This window comes from Amphibalanus amphitrite, unplaced genomic scaffold (genome assembly GCF_019059575.1).
Source record: "Amphibalanus amphitrite isolate SeventyFive unplaced genomic scaffold, NRLGWU_Aamphi_draft 001028F_arrow, whole genome shotgun sequence".
Taxonomy (NCBI): domain Eukaryota; kingdom Metazoa; phylum Arthropoda; class Thecostraca; order Balanomorpha; family Balanidae; genus Amphibalanus; species Amphibalanus amphitrite.
Genome location: NW_024882522.1, coordinates 108,518 through 124,282, shown reverse-complemented (window position 1 = coordinate 124,282; position 15,765 = coordinate 108,518).

The following is a 15,765-nucleotide window of genomic DNA, read 5'->3' as shown; positions in this document are numbered from 1 at the left end:
CCCGTTTGAGGCCAGAGAGGGCCCGTTTGAGGCCAGAGAGGGCCCGTTTGAGGCCTGAGAGGGCCCGTTTGAGGCCTGAGAGGGGCCCATTTCAGGCATAAGAGGCACCATTTCAGACCTGAGATGGCCCAGTTACGGTATGAGGGGCCCTTTTTCGACATGATAGGGACCATTTCCGGGCTGAGGGGGCCCATTTCAGGTCTGAGAGGGCCCATTTCAGGTCTGAGAGGGCTAATGTCAGGCCTGAGAGGGCTAATGTCAGGCCTGAGAGGGCCCATTTCAGGCCCTTGAGGTCCTGTTTGAGGCCTGAGAGGGGCCCATTTCAGGTCTGAGAGGGCTAATGTCAGGCCTGAGAGGGCCATTTCAGGCCTGAGAGGGGCCCATTTCAGGTCTGAGAGGGCCCAGTTCAGGCCTGAGAAGACTCATCCCAGGAATGAAAGAATCATCCTATGTGTGGGAGGGTCCGTACTCCGTGCCTGGTCTGGGTCTGAGAGGGCCTATCCCAATCCTGATTAAGCCGATATCATGTTTGATATAGGTCAACTCACCACATGTATATTGATGGCCCAGTTCATGTCTAATGGGCCCATCTCAAGACTCAGAGATTTTATGCTTCAGGAAGCCTACCCCAAGCGTGAGGGGGCCCATAGAGGTTTTTGAGGCTCATGGAGGTCCGCAGTACGATTTGTCAGCCTCTGAGAAAGCCACGCAGGGCCCTTAAGATGCCAAGCCGACATCTGAAAATTCCTCTTCTCTTCAGGCCTAAGCCTGCCTCACCGCCCGGCCCCACCCTGACGTCTAGGGGTTTGACGCCTAGGTATTCATCAGGGCTCCACACCGGTCCATGATGGCTCCAAACTGACACCTGAGGCTCCTGCACCGGCTTTTGAGGGGCCCACCGACCTCTGATAGCCACCACGCAGGTCTCAAAAGACCATGTTGATTGTTGATAGCTAAACCCCCAAGTCTTGGAAGGCCTGTGCTCTATGCAGATTCTTGATAGCTTTACGAGGGCTTGTAAACATCCCGAACTGGCTCTAGCCTAGCTCGACCGCGCCCCGCAGAGCAGGGCCCCAGGCTTTCCAGTTTTACGCCCCTAGGGGATGTTTGAATATTCCCTTCTAACCTGACTCCAGGGTCACGTAGCGACAAGTGCGGCGGTAGGAGGCTTTCTAAAGAGCGTCGAAAATCATGGAGAAATTACTTCAGTCATTCTTGTATTCTTGTATTCTTGTATTGCATAATATCACCAACAGGCATGATCCCTATGATAGGTGAAGTCAAAAGATAAAATACGAAAAAAACATGCAAAATAAACTATCATAATAAAAACAGTATTCTCATGTACATTGCCCTAGAGTCTCACGGATCCGGTATAGAGGACGAGGCGCCTCTTGATGCTTCCAACAGGATCACATAACACATCAGTTTGAGGCTGGGCTTCCAGAAATTTGTTGGTGGCACGAGGACAGCGCGTAAACAGGCCGTTTGCAATGCAGTTCACTCGCCCACGCGGCACATGGAACAATGTCGACACAGCGCTGCGTGTCGCTCTGAGCGGAGCGTGTAACGAGAACGACCGTAGAAGATGAGAGGATGACACCGAACCTTTGAATACCTTGCACAAAAATATAATGTCACTCTCAATGCGCCTGGCATGTAGCGATCTCACGTCGAACAGCTTCAGCAGGTAATGATATTCAATCGAGTCATGGTGAACGTTCGTCATGTTTGCCAGCCAAATCAAAAACTTGTGTTGGACACGTTCCAAACGCACGAGATGACACTTGGAAGCACCGGCCCAAACTACAGAACAGTACTCTAGGATGGCCCTAACATTTGCATTGAATGCCGCGAACACTGCTCTCCTGTCCAGTTTGCACCGCGGAGAGGTCGCCTGGAGGCTCCGCATGAGTAGCCCTAGTGCCCGATTGGCCTTTGAAACAATCACATTTGTATGGTCTGCAAAAGTAAGTTTTTGGTCAAGTACCACACCCAAATCACGAATCGAAGTCACTTCCTGCAGAGTGCTACCACTGATTTGATACACAGATGGATATATGTCTCTTTTGAGCGTGATTTTAAAAGTTTTACACTTCGAGGGATTCAGCTTGAGCCCCCAGACCGCCGCCCATTCCGTTACAGCATCAATATCGTTCTGGAGCCTTTGTACATCATCGTGATTTCTAACTTTCTGAAAAATCTTCAAATCATCGGCAAACATCAAGCAATCTGTCTTGACGACAGATGGCAGGTCGTTCACAAGGAGCGAAAAAAGCATCGGACTGAGCAAACCGCCCTCCGGCGTTCCTGAGACAACTGGGGCCCACTCTGACACCTTGCCGTTTAAAACAACTCGTTGCTTCCGCCTTCCTAAATATGACGACAGCCACTTCAGAGCCAACCCTCTCACACCATACATGTGTTCCAGTTTGTACAGTAAAAGACGATGGTTAACGCTCTGGAATGCACTTGAAAAATCTGTGTATACCGCATCAAGTTGGACACCCTCAGATATTGCGTCATATCCACTGGACAGAAAGGTAGCCAGATTTGTGGCGCAAGATCGGCCCGGCATAAAGCCATGCTGATAGGACGAAAGTAGTGGCTGAACATGATGCATGAGTTGCTGACCGACTACCTTTTCGAAGATTTTGGCACAAATTGGGAGAAGTGATACTGAACGATAATTTTCGGGTGAACTGCGAGAACCTTTTTTGAATATCGGAACAATGTTTGCCTCAGCCCACTGTTCAGGGAAAATACCGGAAGACAGAGAAGACGAGAAAATTTTACATAGGGGGACAGCAAGCTCGTCGGAGCACTCACGCAGTAGGCGGGCACTCAGGCCATCTGGGCCACATGCTTTACCTACTGGGACGTTTCTCAGGAGATCGCGCACCGTCTCCATCGAGACGTTGAAGGACATGATATTGTCCTGACTGGCCTGCGAGATGACTGGAAAATGGGTGATGCGTGGGTTGGTTTGTTTGTTTGTTAATTGGGGCTTTAGGGCGCGCCGACTACTTAGGTCATTTTGCGCCCATGATGCGTGGGTTGGAAAACGGGTTGGAAAACTTTTTTGAAAAGGTAGAGTTTAGAAGGTTGGCTCTGCCTACGTCATCCGCGACCTTCACGCCATGGTCATCTAACACTGCCATGCCCCTGTTCTGCCTGAAACACTTCAGAAATGTCCAAAAACGCTTCGGGTTAGTCGCAAAGTCTCATGTTGCAGTTCAGACCAAAGCCCACGTCATCATGTTCATCGAAGGAAAAGTTTCGCCTATTTCGACACTCGAGGACATACATATAAAGGTATAGCGCGCTGAAAGTGGGTTCGATAGCTCTCTAACGCCTGCAATCAGCCAGGGGGGGGGGGCGTATTGGCCAAACCCGATCATAATTTAAGAAGGCTAGAAAGACGAGAAAAGCAACAGATAGCTGTAGGATGCTTCAGAATCATAGAGGTCATTTTCCGATTAGGTCATCGCTGAGGTCATTGAAGATGAAATTATGATAAAATTATGATAAACACAAAGACAAGATTACGACGAAAAAATTCTAGTTTTTATATTTTCACAAATAACCGTATAACTCGTAAACCAAAGAGCTAGAGCTTCGCGGAACAACTCATTCGATAGGCCTTTCAAAACGTTTTCGCTTTTAAGATTTGACCTCAAAGTCTCATGTCAATGGTTTGGCAACAGAGCAGAGGGCAAAACCATCTTAATAGTCGCATTTTACCAAAATAGTTTTGCTAAAAACTTTTGCAAGAACTTTGGTGAGAAAAATTATGAGACATTTACTTTGTCATCATTCTCTCGTTAACATGCATCGAATGTTAACACCTATAATTTCACATAAAAAGTTCAACTTCAAAATGTGACCGCAGATCAAGGTCATGCCCTTACTTGAGAAGTTCATGATGGTCATCAACTGATCCGTATGGATGATTTAACACCTTCAAGACAATTTCATTACTCTACCTCGTCTCCTATATCCAAAATAATAGTCGAAAAACTGATGTTGATCTTTTTAAAAGCTTTTTGACCTAGCCCGACCATTTGAGTGGCCGCTGGCCATCAATTGCACGCTGTCCATCAAATATGGGCAGAATGGTCGTGTTTCTGTAAATATGCTGTTGTTTTTTATGTGCCTCTTCAGATCAAGAGATATTTGTCCTTTTCTCCGATTTGGCTGCTAATGATCAGGACAATGATATTAACTTTCGTTGTTGGTAAGGAGCCCCCATTAGGTTGAGGGGGGCCCACTTTGCTGGGGGGCCCATCGCGAACGTCTCTCACCCCCGTCGCCAGAGTTCTGGCTGCGCCACTGAAAGTGGAAAAAGTTACCCCGGCCGCGCCGGGGTCGGCTGAAAGTTACCCCGGCCACGGCCGGGGTGGCCGGGGCAGGTTCTCCACCCATGTTTGCACCTATAGCTGTGTGTCGCTATAGCTGCGACATCTATGCATATACGTATAAACCGCGACATCTGTGTGCCCTGATTCTAGTTAGCGATTAGCTAGGGCACCAGGGTGGATCCCATGTGGATCCAGACTTACAGTTTGATCAGCAGGGCCGGGGTGCGGAGCCGGAGCCGGAGCATGGAGCCGCGGAGCCGGCATATTTTGCCCGGAGCCGGAGCCGAAGCCGTGAAACAATATAGCCCAAAGCCGGAGCCGGAGCCGGAGCTGTCAAAAAAGGGGACGACTCCGGCTCCTTTTTTTTTAAGAGGAAAAAATTATTGACCTAATATATGTACCTATAGGCAATAGGCATGTCTTTTGCGGCATCATATTGGACCTTCCTTCCCCCCCCCCCCCCCCGATCAGCAACTTTGACTGCCGGGATCGGGCCGGCCATGAGTCCCCCCACACTGAAACTGAAAGTCTGAATCCACCCTGGGGCCTGGTGCCCTTGCTTAAAATCAACACACACAGATGTCGCGGTTTATATGTATCAGTAATTCAGTATATGCATTGCATAGATATCGCAGCTGGGGCATTCCACGTCAAATCAAACACCGAAATCCGTCATCCCCTTCGATTTTTCTGTAAATTTGTAGGCAGACTGGGCATTGGTTCAAAACTGAGTTACGTATAATATTTTCGAAATTTGATAACGTATCGCTGAGATAGGCCTATAGGTCATCGAATATAGCGAAAAATGCCACACATCAATTTTTTAAATGGCTATAACTCTGGTTCCTTTTCTGGTATCAAAATGATACCAGTCTTATAGGCAATTGATAATGCTTTGATTTTTAATTATAAAATTAAATTGAAGTGACCTTGAAATGCATTTGACCTTGAATTAAAACAGAAAAATTTAAATAGCAAAAAACACGTCACCTTCGATTTAGGTAATTTTTACATATTATGTCCGTCACAATGTTCCTAACCATCTGTGAAAAAATTGGAGTGGGCCATTCATAACTTTCGCGGCAAACGCCGTTTTCATGCATCAACATCACGCAACCGCGCGTGACCTTGAAAGACAGAGTCAAGACATGCTTGCTTGTGTACACTTTCTGAAATGAATGATTACTGATTAGTGATATCCCAAACTCTGCGAGAATGGAAATACATAGTCATCGTAGTCAAGCATTCACGTTCCATAGTAAAAGTGTCTCAGACAAACGGTATTTTGCGGTGAATTTTGAGCCGTGTGGAAATGCATCATGAAGTAAATTCAACGAAAACATTATCACGCAACGATGTCTTCACGTCTTCTGATCTTTACTATACGAAAGAACATACATAGTGATAGCATTAACCGTGATAGCATTAAGTGAACAGACAGTGATAGCATTAACCGAGACCTGGCTTAACGACACGGTTGCATCTTCGGAGTTGGAGTCTGCCCTGCCCGGCCATGCGCTGTTCCGGAGGGACCGGGTCGGTCGAGTCGGAGGCGGCGTCGCCTGCTTCATCGACAGGGGCCTTCGGCCGGAGCGGCGTGAGGCGCTAGAGCCGCGCGACGCTGAGGTGCTCGTTGTCGAGCTGCGGACGCTGCCGACATTACTACTAGCAGTATGCTATTGTCCGCCTGATGATGCAACATCGCTGTCCGCGGCAATGAGGACGATTGGCGACATCGCGACCGCTCACCCAGACAAAGCGCTGTTGGCAGCCGGAGACTTCAACGTGCCCGAGCTCGGCTGGACGCGGACGGAGGCCCGGCTGCGAGTTACCTAAGTGTGGAACTACCCAGCGCCGAGCCGGCCGGATGACGTCACACCACGGCCAGTGCCGGCGCAGCGGCAGACTGGCCGAGATTGGCATGGTCTTAACTTGGCGAAGAGGTATCGGACGCCAAACTTCTGCTGCAGCTATAAATCACATTTCATGTGTTTCTTCCATGTGTATGAGCTATTAAGTCCTTCGAATACCCAATGTGTAGGTGAGCGTACCTGCATTTAGCAGTGTGTGCTATGCTATGTGGATTGAAAACTGGGGGCACATCCGACACACTGCGCAATGGATTCCGATATTGCTTGGCTGATTCTGGCTTTGTGTCTTCGCACGAACCATTGAAAGGGAGGACGTCATTTTTAAAGGTTGTCAGGTGCACTCAAACGTTTTAATAAGCAACTGCTGATTGAATTTCTGGCGAGGGGTGGTGGAACGTTCTGTTCACAAATGAGTATCTACCTACCTAGTGCGTACCTGCTTTGGCAAATAACTTGGTCGCGGTCAATTGGGCATGATTCACGAAGTCCCCTATCTTTTGTTAGACTTATTAAGCCCAATGTGCAACATTTGCGTCTTTTCGCGGTGTATCGGGTAGCAAATGAGAAAATCTGCTTCTTCTCCACAGCCCTCAATTCAAGAAACCGTCCTTTTCCTTATCACATCATTCCATAACATAATTTTCAAACATGGGTATCCTCCCCACAAAAAAAAACTGAAGCAGTTTCCTTCGGCTCCAATGCGCCGCTCGCCCAGGGAGACGGAAGTGTTATATTCTCGGCGGTCCAGTCTGCATTCTGCAGCACAATTAAACTTGGCGGACCCCCAGCGCACAACTGAACGATTCGTATTGTTGTGAGTGACTGTGACGACAGCAAATGAATTCACTGGTGGTTTCGGAATAATTAACAGGCGGCGCAGCCAAGTGCCTCTTACAATGAATTACAGTGGCGAATGCACTATTGCAGAGAAGAAATGGATTGAGCAGATGCCCAACCTCGCTGTATTATCAACTAAACATTAGATACGCTTTACATTTTAATCAGGCAATCATGGAAACAAACGACTTGCGAGTTGCGACCCTTCCGCCTTACATAACTCGGCAGAATGCCCCTGAGTCGGCTAAACTACACTGCATCTCTTCAAACCCTAGGTATCTTACAATTTACCACTCAGCTATGCAACAGGCTTATAATTCACTGCTCAAGTCTCAACTCCTTCTCCCCTATCATCTTTTTGGCACCGTCAATCGCCATCTGCGCTGCCCACTGTCCAGCAAATAATCCGGCCGTCTCCAGTCCTCTGGCAGGGGCTTCCAAACTCAAGCGAACTCGCCGAAGTTTCGCCATTCAATGCGCAGGATCTGTACAATTGAGTTTGAGAGCCTCTGGGTTGGCTCGGCGCGCCTGCGCTTCGCCGTTGGTCCGGCCAAGTACGCGAGTGACGTCATGCTATAAGCGTCATCCCCCGACCAAAGTCACCAATCAGAGCCCTAGAATCGACTTGTAGTTCCACACTTAGGTAACTCGCAGGCCGGCTGGGCGGCGCCCACCGTGCTGCGCCGCACCCGGCGCGCCGAGCAGCTGCTGGACGGCTGCCACCTGGCCGGCCTGAAGCAATACGTCGGACAGCCCACCCGTGGCGGCAATGTCCTTGACCTGGTCATGTCCAGTGGGCTGCCGATCGAAGCAGAGGTCCGGGACGGTGTATTTCCATCCGATCACCGTGAGGTTGCGTGCACCGTGCAGATAGCGCGGGCAGCCGTGCCACTCGTAACGAGGCAGACAGCGCTGAACTACCGGCGTGCTGACTGGGAAGGCCTCCGCACGTCTCTCAGCCGCACACCATGGATCCTACTAGACGGACTTCCAGTGGACGAGGCTGCCGACCGCTTCTACGACCTGCTGGACGCGGCCATCCGGGACCACATACCGGTGGTGACGCTCCGCCGACGTCAGCCGCCGTGGTTTGACGGCGAGCTGCGGGCCGCCCTCAGAGAGAAGGAGGGTGCCCACCGACGGCTCAAACGACACCGGACACCGGTCACCGAGGAGGCGTTCCGGCAGCAGCGAGGGAATTTCAAGAGTCTAGCAAGCCAGAAGTTCTACGAGTTTTTGAAGGGTCTTATTGGGGACTTAAAGTCAAACCCTAAGCGGTACTGGACTTTCCTAAAAACTATAAAAGGCAAATTCAGTGCGATTCCACATCTGATGGAAGGTGGTCGGAAAGTAACAAAGGACACTGACAAAGCCGAGCTACTTAATCGTGCGTTCAGTCATAAATTCTCCAAACACCGCGTGGAACAGCTACCTACACCACCTGATTACAATCTGGACGGGCTCAGCGAGTTTAGAATCTCAGAAGAGACTGTCCGCAGCATCATGCTCAGCATCAGTCCATACAAGGCATGCGGCCCTGACGGAATCAGTGCGAGGGTGATACGTGAGTGCTACGAAGAGCTCACTGTGCCAGTCACCATTATTTGCAGGCTGTCGTTGGAACAGGGATCTGTGCCCCGTTCCTGGAAGCGAGCGAATATTATCCCGATATTCAAAAAGGGTAATAAGTGTGATCCGGCAAACTATCGATCTGTATCGCTATTACCGTTACTCAGCAAAGTTCTCGAGCGTGTTGTTTATGTTTCGTTGTTTAACCATGTTAATCCCGTGCTTCGCAGCGAGCAGCATGGCTTCATGCCGAGGCGCTCATGTATGACAAATTTAGCAACTATGCTCCACGAGGCTTGGGACAACATTTCTGACGGGATGCAAACTGACGTGATATATGTATACCGATTACAGCACCGCATTCCAAAGCGTGAACCACAGCTTACTGTTACACAAGCTGCGATGTTCTTTCAAAGTGACAGATCGGGCGTTTCTCTGGCTTAAGTCTTACTTTACCGATAGGGAGCAGAGAGTGGTTGTCAATGGGAAATGTTCAACGTGGATGTCGGTGCCGTCGGGAACCCCGGAAGGAAGCCTCCTTTCGCCGCTGTTATTTTCATGCCTACATCAATGATTTGCTGAATTCTCATGTCAACACAAATTGCCTCATGTTCGCCGATGATGTAAAACTTTATCACAGGGTTACGTCTCATACCGACTGTGAATTCTTGCAGAGGCAGTTAGATGAGCTATGTTACTGGTCACGGAAGTGGGGCCTAACACTGAATCCTGCAAAATGTAAGATTTTGACTCTTTCTCTGCGACGTCACCCAGTAACATTTGCATATACCATAGGAGGCGCAGCACTTGAAAGAGTCAGTGAAATGCGCGATTTGGGTGTTATCTTGGATGAAAAACTGACGTTTAGCAGCGAGATCGATCGTGTTGTTCGCCAAGCTAATAGAGCATTAGGGCTCCTAATCAGGTCCTTTCAAACAGGAAAGCATGGCAGATCGCTGTATCGTTGTGATTACAGAGCTATCATCCGCACGTATTGTGCCAATGTAAGGCCTATCTTGGAATACGGCAGCGTTATCTGGGGAGGAGCTGCGGCCACCCATCTAAATCGCCTCGAGCGTGTACAGACGAAATTTCTTATGTGGCTTTGTGGTCGATGTCGTATTGCCGATGCGCAACTTACCTAACTCTGCTAACCTTTCGAAGCATTTTCATCTGATGTCTCTGGCTGCACGGCGGCAGCAGCACGACCTGATGTTTATCCGGAATATTCACAGACAGGACATCGATTCGGCTTACCTGCTAAACAGCATGCCTCTATGTATACCACCTCGCTCATTGCGTCAGCGCAACCTGTTCCATGTACCGTACGCGCGGGTGACCACTGTTAAGCAGGGACTATTTTGTCGCATTCCGCGAACGTGCAACACATTTCTTAACGAGCAGCGTGAGGCAGACATTTGGCACCTGAGTGCCCTGCAGTGGAAGAAACTGGTCGTGGCATATTGTCGAATGCATTGCTGATCCATTTTAGTGTATGTATCTTATTATGTGTATTTTTAACTTATTTTAACTTGTTGTCTGAAATGTGTACTTCACTCGTCAATGGGACCACCATATCCCGTGAGTGTTTATGTAATAAACTAAACTAAACTAAACTACATTTTTTTAGTATGTATGGGGAATTTCTAGTTAATCCAATAATAAATATGGCAGTTTGAGTTAGAGGCCTGCTAAGAGTAACATGTCGCCGGCTGAGGCGGGCTCGGCCGATGCGGGAAACGCAGCAATCACAATTTTGTGTTTACACGTTCATATTTCAATTGTTTACCAACCGATTTTCAAAATTCTTTCAGCATAAGATTGCCTGTACATTTTTTAGTCTTCTCACAAAATTTGACGCGAATCGAACGTAATCAGCGGTAGGGAGCGCGATGTAAAGACGGAACCGTTCCGTTCCGTCCCGGCACAGTCTACAATTCAGGCGCCGCGTAGCGGTCGGCGCCGGCTGCCGAGTCACCGCGTCGCTGCGGCGACAGGATGTTTGTTCACTTTACACCGCTATTACCTACTAGAACAGTTGTGAACCGATTTTCTTATTGCTTGCACGATGAGATGAGATGTCCAATTCAATTCTTGACAGGTAGCCATAATTAATTTCGCATTAAAGGGACCCTCCCACCTTCAAAAAAGGTTATGAATTGGCATGAAAGTGATGTCGCTCGGTTCAGAAAGAGCAAAAACGAATATCTACCAAATTTCATCGAAAAATGTTCACCGGTTTTCAAGATATTAGACTTTTACTTTTGTTTACTTTTTGGGATCTCCGCTGTTCCTAGCGACTTTATTTGAAAGTGCGGCATTTGTTGCGCGCAAAGCAGCATATACCACCGCGTGCTACAAAACGTTTTAGTCAAACATTTAAAAATCGTTAGATATCTGCGCTGACGTCACACATTCAGAGGGGTATTCCTATGCATTAGCCCCTCTGAATCAAAATGCTGCAATTTTGAAATTCCATATTTCCGATTTAAGGCATTTCTTGATGTTGTGAGTGCCGAAACCGGTAATTGTGAGCCAGGGACCCCATTTTGGCCATCTCAACTCAAATCTAATGTTAAGGTGGGAGGGTCCCTTTAACCCGCGCCCTGCTGGGGGGGGGGTGTGTTTGAACACCCCCTTGTGGTTTTTCGCGAATATCTCAAAAACGGCGGCGCGGAGCGCCGCCGTTTTTGGTACACCTTATCATGCATCAATTCTACACATGTTGTAAAAATTTCAGACCAAGGTCATTCAAGGTCAGGTCACCAGGTCACTTGAAGTGACCTCACCTCATAAAAAGTTTCAATGTCTGTCATAGCTACACCGAGTGACGACCGATCGCTTTGAAACGTTCAGCGATGGCTAAGAGCAATAGCATGTACAAAATGTTTATCTCAGAATTTTGATATCGATGACCTAAGGTCAGGTCAATTTTGCGACCTCCCCATTATAAGTCAATGGGAGAAAATTGAAATGCGTCTCTTTTGGACGAAAGACATTATAAACACTCCCAAACACTGAATTACAAGTGGTTTAGACACACTGAACATGAAAATGGTGTCCGTGACCCCTGTTTATGCCCTGAGGTCATCTTAGGTCATGAATGGTATCTAACAGTTTTTCGCAAATAACTTTTGATAGAGGCATGCTAGAGCGATGAAAACACCTTAGATGTGTTCAGCTCGACGATACGGATCGACTGATATGCAACATGACCCTTTCCGGTCAGGTCATGACCTTGACCTGAGGTCAAATTTTCAAGTTGACCTTTCAAGGTCAAGTTATAGTTCATTCGATGCGTCTTGACGAGAGGAACACGATGCCGGTAAAATTAAGCTCGTACAAGGCTTGGGTCAAAAGTTATTGCAGAAAACTGTTTCCGAAAAAATCGGCTATCTTTATTCTTTGCAGTTTTTGCCCCCTGCAGGCAAAACCGTTGATGTTAGGTCAAATCTGAGAGAATTATTCAGAAAGGGCGTTAATAGGGCTATCGAATGCGCTTTTCCGCGGCGCTGTAGCTCTATTGGTTCCCGAGTTATGCGTTGGCTTCTTGGAAATTTTCGACATTCGACCTGGAAATCGGCGAAATTTTGCCTTCAATGACCTCTGGTGACCTGACCTTTGACCTGACCAAAAAATTGACCGAAGTGATTTCGTCATTATTTTTGACGCTCTTTTGAACGCCGCCTTCCGCGTATCGCTACGTGGCCCAGGAGCCGAGTTAGAAGGGGGGGGGGTGTTCAAACACCACCACCCCCAGCAGGGCGTGGAAATCCAGGACCCCCAGCCGGGCGCGGGTTAATCTTATGAGATATTGGCGAAAACAGGAGGGGTGGGCGAAATTCGCTCTTCCCCCTCCACTTCGCGTGCTAACATACGTTTGCATATGTGCAATTTTCTTCAAAACTTATGAATGGCCCACTCTAATTTTTTCACAGGTTGTTAAGAATATGGTAGGCAATAAAATATATGAAAATGAGCCAAATCGAAGGTGACGTGTTTTTTGCTATTTCAATATTTGTGCTTAAGAACAGAGTTAAGCAAATTTCAAGGTCATATATTTAAGTAGGTGCAATTCTAAACAAATGCTTAAGAAATTACCTAAACAGTAGGGGAGAGCGGGGTGAGTTGTATCATGTCCAAGTTGTATCAGGGCGAATTGTGCCAAACTTATCCAATAGATAGCGCTCGTGACACGACCAGTCGACGAGGTTTTCCGGGCGCCATCTTTCCCTGTTCTGTCGTGTGGCTGGGTGGACGCGTCTCGAGGTGAGAGCCGATTTTATGTTTTTTTAACCCGCGCCCTGCTGGGGGGGGGTGTTTGAACACCCCCCCTTGTGGTTTTTCGCGAATATCTCAAAAACGGCGGCGCGGAGCGCCGCCGTTTTTGGTACACCTTATCATACATCGATTCTACACATGTTGTGAAAATTTCAGACCAAGGTCATTCAAGGTCAGGTCACCAGGTCACTTGAAGTGACCTCACCTCATAAAAAGTTTCAATGTCTGTCATAGCTACACCGAGTGACCGATCGCTTTGAAACTTTCAGCGATTGCTAAACGTGCGTGAAGTTAGCGTCGTATTCCGCGACGGATTCAGCGTCGAGTCCGAATTTCAACTAAACCCAACCTATCCGATGCAGTTTGGGACGCTGATTCCGAATATCGTATTCATTTCAAATTTCAAGGTCATCTTCAAGGTCAAATCACGGATTGAAATTGAGTCCCCGATTTTTCCTACACCGATCGTCCGATCCAATTTCTGAAGGTCGCATTCGAAAGCTAGGGTCAGAATCTCCAATTCCCTAATATATACCTTATTAAAAATATTTGACCTTAAAGGTCAAATCACGGATTGAAATTTTGAGTCCCCCTATTTTTTCTACACCGATCGTCCGATCCAATTTCTGATGGTCGCATTCGATAGCTAGGGTCAGAATCTCGAGTTCCCTAATATATACCTTATTAAAAATATTTGACCTTTAAGGTCAAATCATGGATTGAAATTTTGAGTCCCCCTATTTTTTCTACACCGATCGTCCGATCCAATTTCTGATGGTCGCATTCGATAGCTAGGGTCTAAATCTCGAGTTCCCTAATATATACCTTATTAAAAATATTTGACCTTAAAGGTCAAATCACGGACTGAAATTTTGAGTCCCCCTATTTTTTCTACACCGATCGTCCGATCCAATTTCTGATGGTCGCATTCGATAGCTAGGGTCAGAATCTCGAGTTCCCTAGTATATACCTTATTAAAAATATTTGACCTTAAAGGTCAAATCACGGATTGAAATTTTGAGTCCCCCAATTTTTTCTACACCGATCGTCCGATCCGAATTCTGATGGTCGCATTCGATAGCTAGGGTCAGAATCTCGAGTTCCCTAATATATACCTTATTAGAAATATTTGACCTTAAAGGTCAAATCACGGATTGAAATTTTGAGTCCCCTATTTTTTCTACACCGATCATCCAATCCAATTTCTGATGGTCGCATTCGATAGCTAGGGTCAGAATCTCTCAAAATTTCAATCAAAATTTCACTCCGTGATTTGACCTTTAAGGTCAAATATTTTTTTATAAGGTATATATTAGGGAACTCGAGATTCTGACCCGAGCTATCGAATGCGACCATCAGAAATTGGATCGGACGATCGGTGTAGAAAAAATAGGGGGACTTAAAATTTCAATCCGTGATTTGACCTTTAAGGTCAAATATTTTTAATAAGGTATATATTAGGGAACTTGAGATTCTGACCCTAGCTATCGAATGCGACCATCAGAAATCGGATCGGACGAGCGGTATAGAAAAATGGGGGACTCAAAATTTCAATCCGTGATTTGACCTTTAAGGTCAAATATTTTTAATAAGGTATATATTAAGGAACTCGAGATTTTGACCCTAGCTATCGAATGCGACCATCAGAAATTGGATCGGACGATTGGTGTAGAAAAAATAGGGGGACTCAAAATTTCAATCAGTGATTTGACCTTTAAGGTCAAATATTTTTTATAAGGTATATATGAGGGAACTCGAGATTCTGACCCGAGCTATCGAATGCGACCATCAGAAATTGGATCGGACGATCGGTGTAGAAAAAATAGGGGGACTCAAAATTTCAATCCGTGATTTGACCTTTAAGGTCAAATATTTTTAATAAGGTATATATTAGGGAACTCGAGATTTTGACCCTAGCTATCGAATGCGACCATCAGAAATTGGATCGGACGATCGGTGTAGAAAAAATAGGGGACTCAAAATTTCAATCCTAGATTTGACCTTTAAGGTCGAATATTTTTAATAAGGTATATATTAGGGAACTCGAGATTCTGACCCTAGCTATCGAATGCGACCATCAGAAATTGGATTGGACGATCGGTGTAGAAAAAATAGGGGGACTCAAAATTTCAATCCGTGATTTGACCTTTAAGGTCAAATATTTTTAATAAGGTATATATTAGGGAATTCGAGATTCTGACCCTAGCTATCGAATGCGACCTTCAGAAATCGGATCGGACGATCGGTGTAGAAAAAAATCGGGGACTCAAAATTTCAATCCGTGATGTGACCTTTAAGGTCGAATATCCGTGATTTGACCTTTAAGGTCAAATATTTTTAATAAGGTATATATTTGGGAACTCGAGATTCTGACCCTAGCTATCGAATGCGACCATCAGAAATCGGATCGGACGATCGGTGTAGAAAAAATTTGGGGACTCAAAATTTCAATCCGTGATTTGACCTTTAAGGTCAAATATTTTTTATAAGGTATATATTAGGGAACTCGAGATTCTGACCCGAGCTATCGAATGCGACCATCAGAAATTGGATCGGACGATCGGTGTAGAAAAAATAGGGGGACTTAAAATTTCAATCCGTGATTTGACCTTTAAGGTCAAATATTTTTAATAAGGTATATATTAGGGAACTTGAGATTCTGACCCTAGCTATCGAATGCGACCATCAGAAATCGGATCGGACGAGCGGTATAGAAAAAATTGGGGGACTCAAAATTTCAATCCGTGAATTGACCTTTAAGGTCAAATATTTTTAATAAGGTATATATTAAGGAACTCGAGATTTTGACACTAGCTATCGAATGCGACCATCAGAAATTGGATCGG